The sequence below is a fragment of the Pelophylax lessonae genome (assembly GCF_965119305.1).
Source record: "Pelophylax lessonae genome assembly, chromosome: 8".
Lineage (NCBI taxonomy): Eukaryota > Metazoa > Chordata > Amphibia > Anura > Ranidae > Pelophylax > Pelophylax lessonae.
Window position 1 is genome coordinate 9,067,897 of NC_138775.1, and position 10,516 is coordinate 9,078,412.

General features: G+C 48.4%; 1 protein-coding gene across 8 annotated transcripts in view; it reads right to left on the minus strand.

Moving 5' to 3' along the window:
• The window catches only part of CACNA2D2 (calcium voltage-gated channel auxiliary subunit alpha2delta 2), a 354,828-nt gene that overhangs the window by 134,229 nt on the left and 210,083 nt on the right, over positions 1-10,516 (minus strand). The gene's annotated exons all lie outside the window — the stretch shown is intronic.

A 10,516-nucleotide genomic window follows, 5' to 3' on the forward strand; every position in this document is an offset into this window, starting at 1 on the left:
AGATCGGACCCCTGACTGACATTTTTGACACTTTTGGGGGGACCAGTGACATTACTACAGTAATCAGTGCTAAAAAAATGCACTGTCACTGTAATAATGACACTGGCAGAGGAAGGGTTAACACCAGGGGCGATCAAAGGGTTAAATGTGTCCCTAGGCGCACAGGTGTCAAACTGGCGGCCCTCCAGCTGTTGCAGAACTACAAATCCCATGATACATTGCAAGGCTGACAGTTACAATCATGACTCCCACAGGCAGAGGCATGATGGGACTTGTAGTTCCGCAATAGCTGGAGGGCCCCCAGTTTGACACCCCTGCGGGGGCCCTAGGGGGTGCTTTCTAACTGTGAGGGGGATGGGCTTGGTGGACGAACACAGAGACCTGTGATCCTAAATAAGAGGATCCCTGTGTTTATTACAGACAGAACAGCGGTCTGCCGTGTTTACAGCGGCAGACCGCTGTTCTGTCTCCACGGGGAGCGATCGCAGCTGCCACACCCACTGATCGGCTTTCCCCATTGGCGAATGGCGGTGCCCGCCCATCCTGCTAGCAGTCCCGCAAAGGGAGGTACAAGTACGTCGTTTCACAGACAGAGCCGCCCTGCCGCAGTAAAACTGCGGCGGGTGTTCTTTAAGCGGTTAATAAAATGAATATAAAATCTAAACTTTTTGGGGGGCTTACAGTAATTTCTAGAAAAAAAAAATGCAGATTTGAATGTGTGCCTCAGTAGACGAGGGGTTAAATCAGTTTATTTTTGAACCTATTAAGGGAATGAGCGCCGCCGGTTCCCACGTATGCGATGTCAGACATCGCATGGGATTCGAAGCGCACTGCTCTGCAAATCACATGCGATATCTGTGCAATGCGACTTCGGCCATACAGATTGTATGGCTGAATTTGCATCGCATTCAGAACAAAGTCGCACAGGACCCTTTTTTGGGCGGCGGACAGATCGGACACCTAACTGACAACACTGCTCTGCAAATCGCAGGCGATGTCTGCGACGCAAATTCAGCCATACAGATTATATGTCTGAATCCACATCACATTCAGAACAAAGTCGCACAGGACCCGCACCAGAATCAAAATCACATGTGTGTTCACACCTATGCGATCCGATTCATGTGCGAACTGACTGCTCGCACTGCGATATGCAAACTAATCTGGGGGTGTCGTTAACTTCGTATTGACACCCCCAGCGATTCGCATATGGCGGTGTGAACTGCCTGCGAGTCGAGTGTGATGCGGGAACCCGCAGTGGATTCGCAGGGTTCCCGCATCCCATATGTGTGACACGGGGCAGAAAAATATGAAGCGCTGTGTTGATTCGCTCCTGGCTCGTCAGGGTGGCACGCCCATTGCCTTACATGGTGTACAGTGTAGCCCCCCCCCCCCCCCCACACTTTTATTCTGTAATTACAGGAAGGTGATATAAAGAAGGATTGCAGATTTTATATTTATATTATTTATTTATATAAATATTATATTATTAATTAATATTATATATATATATATATACATTATATTCTATATTATATTATAAATAATAAATACTATAAATTAATAATAAATAATATAAATAATATTATATTTATATTATATATTATTAATCAATATTATAATTAATATTATATTATATTTATATTATTTATTTATATATTTATATTAAACATTATTATTATTTTATTTTCCTGGATTGAAGGATTTCTGCTGTTTGTCATTCGCTGAGAATTTTTTTTTATCCCGCTCGCTTCCAGTGACACAAGACGCTCTAATTATGTGAAGGTCGCATCTCAGGGACAGAGGACGTTCGGGCGCAGAGAATGGAAATGACACTAATTTACCCCACAAGGAGCCCGCGGGCAGCCGAGCGAGCGAGCGATGGCTCACATCATGTCATCCCGGAGAGTCGGTCATTATGGCCGGAGCACATCCCAGCGCCCAATCCCTCGCCATCCCTCCAACACCAGCAGCCCTGAAAATCGCCAACATGGCTGCCAACGCTATCCCGCCGCGCTATCCATCCCCCCTCCGGTCTTGCACAGTTGTAGCGGCTCCTCTCCTGGACTGAAAAGGCTTCCTCTGATTTCACCGCACACTGTGAGCTTTTCACCATGTGCATTAGAAGCTGCAGCAAGCCAGAGCCCCGCCCCATTTCCTGGATGGAGGACGCCCAGCATCATCTGTGTGCTCCACCTGTGGCCCTCCAGCTGTTGCAGAACTACAAGTCCCATCAGGCATTGCAAGGCTGACAGTTACAAGCAGACTGATGACATCATCCCAGCCTAGGCACAGTCACTGGGTGAGAGGAGACTGAGGAACTGCTTCTTCTTGCCTGCAGCAGATTGATGACATCATCTAAGCTTAGGCACAGTCATTGGGTGAGAGGAGACTGAGGAAATGCTTTCTCCTGCCTGCAGAAAACTGATGACATCATCACAGCCTAGGCACAGTCACTGGGTTTGAGGAGACTGAGGAAATGCTTTCTCCTGCCTGCAGAAGACTGATGACATCATCCCAGCCTAGGCATAGTCATTGGGTGAGAGGAGACAGAGGAAATGCTTCTTCCTGCCTGCAGCAGACTGATGAAATCATCCCAGCCTAGGCATAGTCACTGGTGAAGGGGAGACTGAGGAAATGCTTCCTCCTGCCTGCAGCATACTGATGACATCATCCCAGCCTAGGCAAAGTCATTGGGTGAGAGAAAACTAAAGAAATGCTTTCTCCTGCCTGCAGAAGACTGATGACATCACCACAGCCTAGGCACAATCATTGGGTGAGAGGAGACTGAGGAAATGCTTATTCTTGCCTGCAGCAGACCAACATCATCTCAGTGTAGGCAGTCACTGGGTGAGAGGAAACTAAGGAAATGATTCTTCCTGCCTGCAGCAGACTGATGAAATCATCTTAGCCTAGGCATAGTCACTGGGTGAGAAAAGACTGAGGAAATGCTTCCTGCAGCAAACTGATGACATCATCTCCGCCTAGGCACAGTCACTGGTGAAGGGGAGACTGAGGAAATGCTTCCTCCTGCCTGCAGCAGACTGATGACATCATCCCAGCCTAGACACAGTCACTGACCGGAGCTCAAGGACAGACTTTTATTGATAAAAGGTGGTGCCTGTTTCTATATATTGTGAAAGGTGCGGGATTTATTCATGGGGAGCTGTAAAGGTGCTGACAGCGTGCATTGGGGTGCCATTAGGAATAAATTGCACCACAATACCCCAATATACAGCCCAGGCATGCGTATGGTGGCATCGGCCATGCTAACCTGGTCACAGGTGTGACTCCACCCCAAAGCTCACCTGTCCACGGGTTTCTGAATCCATTCGAAAAAAAAAAATAGTAAAAAATGGTATAAAAAGTTTCCATTTCTGTGGATTAGAATGCGGAATGTATGATTGGACAGGTGATAATAGAAGGATATTACATCCCTGGGCGCCCCGTGTCCGCCATCTTCCATCCACCGCCGTGCAGCAATCAGAATGATTAGGAGGCACCATGTAGGGGTGCAATCAGTGACCAGGACAGACGGAGGGGGGGGAGGGGGAAGGGGCTCGGCGGCTCGTGTCACACATTAGACCTCACCGCCATCTGTCTGCGACGGGCATTGATGGAAGGCCAGAACTCATTGGCATTATGACCGGGGAGGGGGGCACTGGACATCTGGAGAGAGCGGCAATCAGTGCTGGAGAGGAGGGCGCGGCGGCCGGCCAAGTCAGCTATGAAATGACTGCTCGGATAATGCCGCCACCGCCAACGCCGGCTCAGGTGATAACGCCGGGCGTCACTTGGTGGCAACAAAACCTTTATTATCTCAGTAAATTCCGACTATGGATGAACAGGGATCGGCTAAAAATCCAGCCCCAAAAAAAATGGCCCATACACATCAGAGAGCGAATCAAATCTTCCTCCAAACAGTGCAATCTGATTGAACAATCTCCTTTAGGCTGGCCATACACCATACAATCTGACTGCATTATCTCCTTTACATTTACTACCAAGGACATAGATGCATACTGTCCTGGATTTGCAGGGACAGTCCAGCATTTTGACCATCTGTCCTTCCAATGCTGTGTTCCGGGCCACGTCCCAGGATCGCAGCTTCAACATTATTTGAGTTATTGCACATGCGCAGTAACTAAAAAAGGCAATTTTTAGAGGCAGCAACCGTAAAGTGGGCATAATGGGTGGTCTCTGCCTATTTGGAGGTGGGATCTCGGCAGGACCAACCATAAAGTGGGCATGATGGGTGGTCCCTGCATATTTAGAGGTGGGGTCTAGGCAGGGCCAACCATTAAAAGGGCATGATGGGTGGTCCCTGCATATTTGGAGGTGGGGTCTAGGCAGGACCAACCATAAAGTGGGCATGATGGGTGGTCCCTGCATATGTAGAGGCAGGGTCTGGGCAGGACCAACCATAAAGTGGGTATGATGGGTGGTCCCTGCATATTTGGAGGTGGGGTCTAGGCAGGGCCAACCATTAAAAGGGCATGATGGGTGGTCCCTGCATATTTAGAGGCGGGGTCTGGGCAGCAACCATAAAGTGGGTATGATGGGTGGTCCCTGCATATTTGGAGGTGGGGTCTAAGCAGGAACAACCATAAAAAGGGCATGATGGGTGATCCCTGCATATTTAGAGGCGGGGTCTGGGTAGCAACCATAAAGTGGGTATGATAGGTGGTCCCTGCATGTTTAGAGGCGGGGCCTGGGTGGGACTAACAGTAAAGTGGGCATGATGGGTGGTCCCTGCATTTTTAGAGGTGTGGTCTGGTCAGAACCAACAGTAAAATGGGCATGATGGGCAGTCCCTGCATATTTAGAGAGGACTGGACAGGACCAACAGTAAAGTGGGCATGATGGGTGGTTACTACATATTTAGAGGCGGGCTCTGGGAAGGACCAACAGTAAAGTGGGCATGATGAGTGGTCCCTGCATTTTGGAGGCATGGTCTGGGCAGGACCAACAGTAAAATGGGCATGATGGGTGGTCCTTGCAAATTTAGAGGCGGGGTCGGGGCAGGACCAACAGTAAAGTGGGCATGATAGGAGATTATTGCATATTTAGAGGCGGGGTTTGGGTAGAACCAACCATAAAGTAGGCATGATGGGTGGTTCCTGCATTTTTCGGGGCCATGGTCTTGGCAAGACCAACAGTAAAATAGGCATGGTGGGTGGTCCCTGCATATTTAGAGGCAGGGCCTGGATAGGACCAACAGTAAGTGGGCATGATGGGTGGTCCTTGCATGTTTAGAGGCGGGGTTTGGGCAGGACCAACAGTAAAGTAGGCATGATGGGTGGTTACTGCATATTTAGAGGCGGGGTCTGGGCAGGACCAATAGTAAAGTGGGCATGATGGGTGGTCCTTGCAAATTTAGAGGCGGGGTCGGGGCAGGACCAACAGTAAAGTGGGCATGATAGGAGATTATTGCATATTTAGAGGCGGGGTTTGGGTAGAACCAACCATAAAGTAGGCATGATGGGTGGTTCCTGCATTTTTCGGGGCCATGGTCTTGGCAAGACCAACAGTAAAATAGGCATGGTGGGTGGTCCCTGCATATTTAGAGGCAGGGCCTGGATAGGACCAACAGTAAGTGGGCATGATGGGTGGTCCTTGCATGTTTAGAGGCGGGGTTTGGGCAGGACCAACAGTAAAGTAGGCATGATGGGTGGTTACTGCATATTTAGAGGCGGGGTCTGGGCAGGACCAATAGTAAAGTGGGCATGATGGATGGTCCTTGCATATTTAGAGGCGCAGATTTGGCAGGACCAACAGTAAAGTGGGTATGATGGGAGGTCCCTGCATTTTTAGAGGCAGGGTCTGGGTGGGATTTGAGCATGACCATGGGCATGGGCCCTCGAGCATAATGTTGGTAGGTAAGATGTGGTACCTTCATGACAGGATAGATAGGACCAACTGTAAAGTGGGCATGATGGGTAATTACTGCACATTTTAAGGTGGGGTCTGGACAGGACCAACAGTAAAGCGGGCATGATGGGTGGTTCCTGCATTTTGGAGGCGTGGTCTGGGTATGACCAACAGTAATATGGGCATGATGGGTGGTCCTTACATAATTAAAGTAGAGGTCTGGACAGGACTAACAGTAAAGGGGGCATGATGGGTGGGGCTTGCATATTTAGAGGTGGGGTCTGTGCAGGACCAATAGTAAAGTGGGCATGATGGGTGGTCCCTGCATATTTAGAGGAGAGGTCTGGACAGGACAAACAGTAAAGGGTTCGGATGGGTGGTCCCTGCATATTTAGAGATGTGGTCTAGGCAGGACCAACAGTAAAGTGGGTATTATGGGAGGTCCCTGCATATTTAGAGGCATGGTCTGGGCAGGATCAACTGTAAAGTGGGTATTATGGGAGGTCCCTGCATATTTAGAGGCATGGTCTAGGCAGGATCAACAGTAAAGTGGGTATTATGGGTGGTCCCTGCATATTTAGAGGCATGGTCTGGGCAGGATCAACAGTAAAGTGGGTATTATGGGTGGTCCCTGCATATTTAGAGGCATGGTCTGGGCAGGGTCAACAGTAAAGTGGGTATGATGGGTGGTCCCTGCATATTTAGAGGTGTGGTCTAGGCAAGGCCAACGGTAAAGTGGGTATTATGGGAGGTCCCTGCATATTTAGAGGTGTGGTCTAGGCAGGACCAACAGTAAAGTGGGCATGATGGGTGGTCCCTGCATATTTAGAGGTGTGTTCTATGCAGGGCCAACAGTAAAGTGGGTATTATGGGAGGTCCCTGCATATTTAGAGGAGAGGTCTGGACAGGACCAACCGTAAAGTGGGCATGATGGGAGGTCCCTGCATATTTAGAGGTGTGGTCTAGGCAGGAACAACAGTATAGTGGGCATGATGGGTGGTCCCTGCATATTTAGAGGTGTGGTCTAGGCAGGACCAACAGTATAGTGGGCATGATGGGTGGTCCCTGCAAATTTAGAGGAGAGGTCTGGACAGGACCAACAGTAAAGTGGGCATGATGGGAGGTCCCTGGATATTTAGAGGCATGGTCTGGGCAGGATCAACAATAAAGTGGGCATGATGGGAGGTCCCTGCAAATTTAGAGGTGAGGTCTGGATGGGATTTGGGCATGACCATGGGCGTAGGTCCTGGAGCATAATGTTGGGTAGGTGAGATGTGGAGCTTCCATTATAGGATAGAGTACGCACTGTTCAGGCGGGCCCTTCTTATGCACAGCCGCCATGAAATCTAAAACAGGTTGACCAATTAGATCGTCTGTCTGCATGAATTCTCTTTATGCCTATATTTTGTGTCATTATTGTAGAATGGACATCACAATACTGGCTCATTTCCAATATTGTTATTATATTAAAAGTATAGATTTCTAGATTAGCCAATAGAGGCAGCATGGAGCCGAGCATAGAACTGCTGATATATCAGCCACGCGGGGGGTGTATTGTTTTCAGCGGATCGGCCGGCTCATATTTGAACCGTGAGGAGGAGTGGTAAAATGCAGCCATTGTGTAGCACTGCAAAAGATAATTGTGTAGCCCCCGTGGGCAAAGATAATTATAGTATAATACTTCAATTATTATAATGTTACAAAATAGACATTGTAGCAAGGTATTTAAAGAGGACCAGTACTGTGGAAGCTGTTCCCAATTTAGGTTTAGATTTTCCTCTTTTGGTTGAATATTATGGACATGTGTGGCTACTATGTAACTTGTAAGTATAACACCGGTCTAAGGCTGGCATTGACCCGCCACGGATCTATTAGCCGGAGAGACACGGCACACACATAGATGATTTCTCTCTAGATTTAGCTGTAAGTGAGGCTGGAGACGGGCGCACGTGTTGGCCTGCCGTCCTGCCAGCTCTGGAAAATGATATTCTGGTATCCGCTGTAAAATAATCTGCCAGCCAGACTTATGTGTGTGTTTCAATAGCGAGTGCTTATTAAGCACTTTATGTTGACGAGCGGACGGCACACATTGGCAAATATAGCCTCATAATTAGGAAGAAAACTAATTGTCAGTAATTTATTGCGTCCACCAATAATCCATTGTTCTGGAAGGACGCGTTTGCCGAGTCCTGATTCGGCAGATCTTTAACTCTGTAGAGGCCAGAGAAGAGTTGGTAACGGGCTCTGCTGAAGAGCGAAGTGGCTGAGACCCTCCTGAAAGTGAGATCGCTGTAGTTTCACGGTATGGAATCCACGGTAGGGGTTGTTTTAGGACCATTTAAAACTGAAATTCAGCTTGGAATGGAGTCCAATAAGATGAATTGCCCATTGTTTTTTTTTTTATTTATACCACTTGAAGACTCTGGTGCCTAAGTCTCCCTGAACACAGTATTTTACCACAGACTCCAGTATTGATGGTGAAGATAGGTGAAGATGAGAACTTATCACCCAAGTCCATGGCAGACACCAGTATTGCTGGCATGGATAGGCGGAGATGAGAATTTAGCACCCAAGTCCATGGCAGACACCAGTATTGCTGGCATGGATCGACGGAGATGAGAATTTAGCACCCAAGTCCATGGCAGACACCAGTATTGGTGGTGAGGATAGATGGAAATGAGAACTTACCACCAAAGTCCATGGCAAACTACAGTATTGGCGGTGAGGATAGGTGAGGTGGGGAACTTACCACCGAAGTCCATGGCAGACTCCAGTATTGGTGGTAAGGATAGGTGAAGATGAGAACTTAGCACCCAAGTCCATGGCAGACACCAGTATTGTTGGCATGGATAGGCGGAGATGAGAACTTAGCACCCAAGTCCATGGCAGACACCAGTATTGGTGGTGATGATAGGTAGAAATGAGAACTTACCACCCAAGTCCATGGCAAACTCCAGTATTAATGGTGAGGATGGGAACTTGCCAGCCAAGCCCATGGCAGACTCCAGTATTGGTGGTGAGGATAGGTGAAGACAGAAACTTACCACCCAAGTCCATGGCAGACACCAGTATTGGTGGTGGAGGATAGGTGAAAATGAGAACTTACCACCCAAGTCCATGGCAAACTACAGTATTGGCGGTGAGGATAGGTGAGGTTGGGAACTTACCACCCAAGTCCATGGCGGACTCCAATATTGGTAGTGAGGATAGGTGAAGACAGGAACTTACCACTCAAGTCCATGGCAGACACCAGTATTGGTGGTGAGGATAGGTGGAAATGAGAACTTACCACTCAAGTCCATGGCAGACTCCAGTATTGGTAGTGAGGATAGGTGAAGACAGGAACTTACCACTCAAGTCCATGGCAGACTCCAGTATTGGTGGTGAGGATAGGTGAAAATGAGAACTTAGTATCTTACCACTCAAGTCCATGGCAGACACCAGTATTTTTGGCAGGGATAGGTGGAGAGGAGAACCAGTATTGGTGGTGAGGAAATGAGGACTTACCACCCAGGTCCATGTCAGACTCCAGTATTGGTGATTAGGATAGGTAAACCTACCACCCAAGTCCATAGCAGACTCCAGTATTGGTGGTGAGGATAGGTGAAGATGGGAACTTACTACCCAAGTCCAGGGCAGACACCAGTATTGTTGAAAGTGATAGGTGGAGATGACAACTTACCCAAAGTCCATGGCAGACACCAGTATTGTTGGCAAGGACAGGTGCAGTTAAGAACTGAGCACCTAAATCCATGGAAGCCACCAGTATTGTTGGCAAGGATACTGTAGGTGCAGATGAGAACTTAGCACCTAAGTCCATGGAAGACACCAGTATTGGTGAGCAGAATAGGTGGGAATGAGAAGTTACCACCCAAGCCAAAGGCAGACTCCAGTACCGTTACTCAGAATAGGCAGAGATATGAACTCACCACCCAAGTCCATGGTAAACTCCAGTATTGTTGGCAGGGATAAGTGGAGATTAGAACTTAGCACCCCAATCCATGGCAGAAGAGAGTGATTTGGCCTGTCAACTCCCATCTATCACTGAAACATCAGGTTTGGGGCGAGTGACCTTTACATCTTACAGCCGGAGATGTAATTATAACGGGGTTTGCACATAAAGAGTGGAGCAGAGCATCTGCCATACCGACATCAGACTGGGGCATGAATCTTTGGGGAGCACCTTTTACAGCACTCACTCCATACATCTGCCATGAGCTCACATTGCAGATATCTGCATACAACTGTCCACAAGAAAGTCCCATCTACAGAAAATGTCACCTCTGATCTCTGAATACCCCCCCCCCCCCCCCTCAGTGAGACGCAGCCAGTTGAATGCAGATATTTTATGCGTCACATTGTTTCCCCTGGTTACACCTCGCCGGCATCCGCCGCAATCTTCAAGCAAGAGGTCCAAACTCCAGATCACCGTGCACCTCCTGATTCTAGTTATGTATGGGAGCCAACGCCGGGCAAGGGACAATCTGATTCAAATGACCTCATTCAGTTTCATTAGGGATGTCAGGGAGGAGAGCGGAGGGGGAGAGGAGAAGAGAGGGGAGGAAAAGGACAAATAAGGGAGAAAGGGAGAGAGATGGAAGAGGAAAGGGAAAAGAAGAGGAAAGAGAGGAGAAGAAAAGGAAAG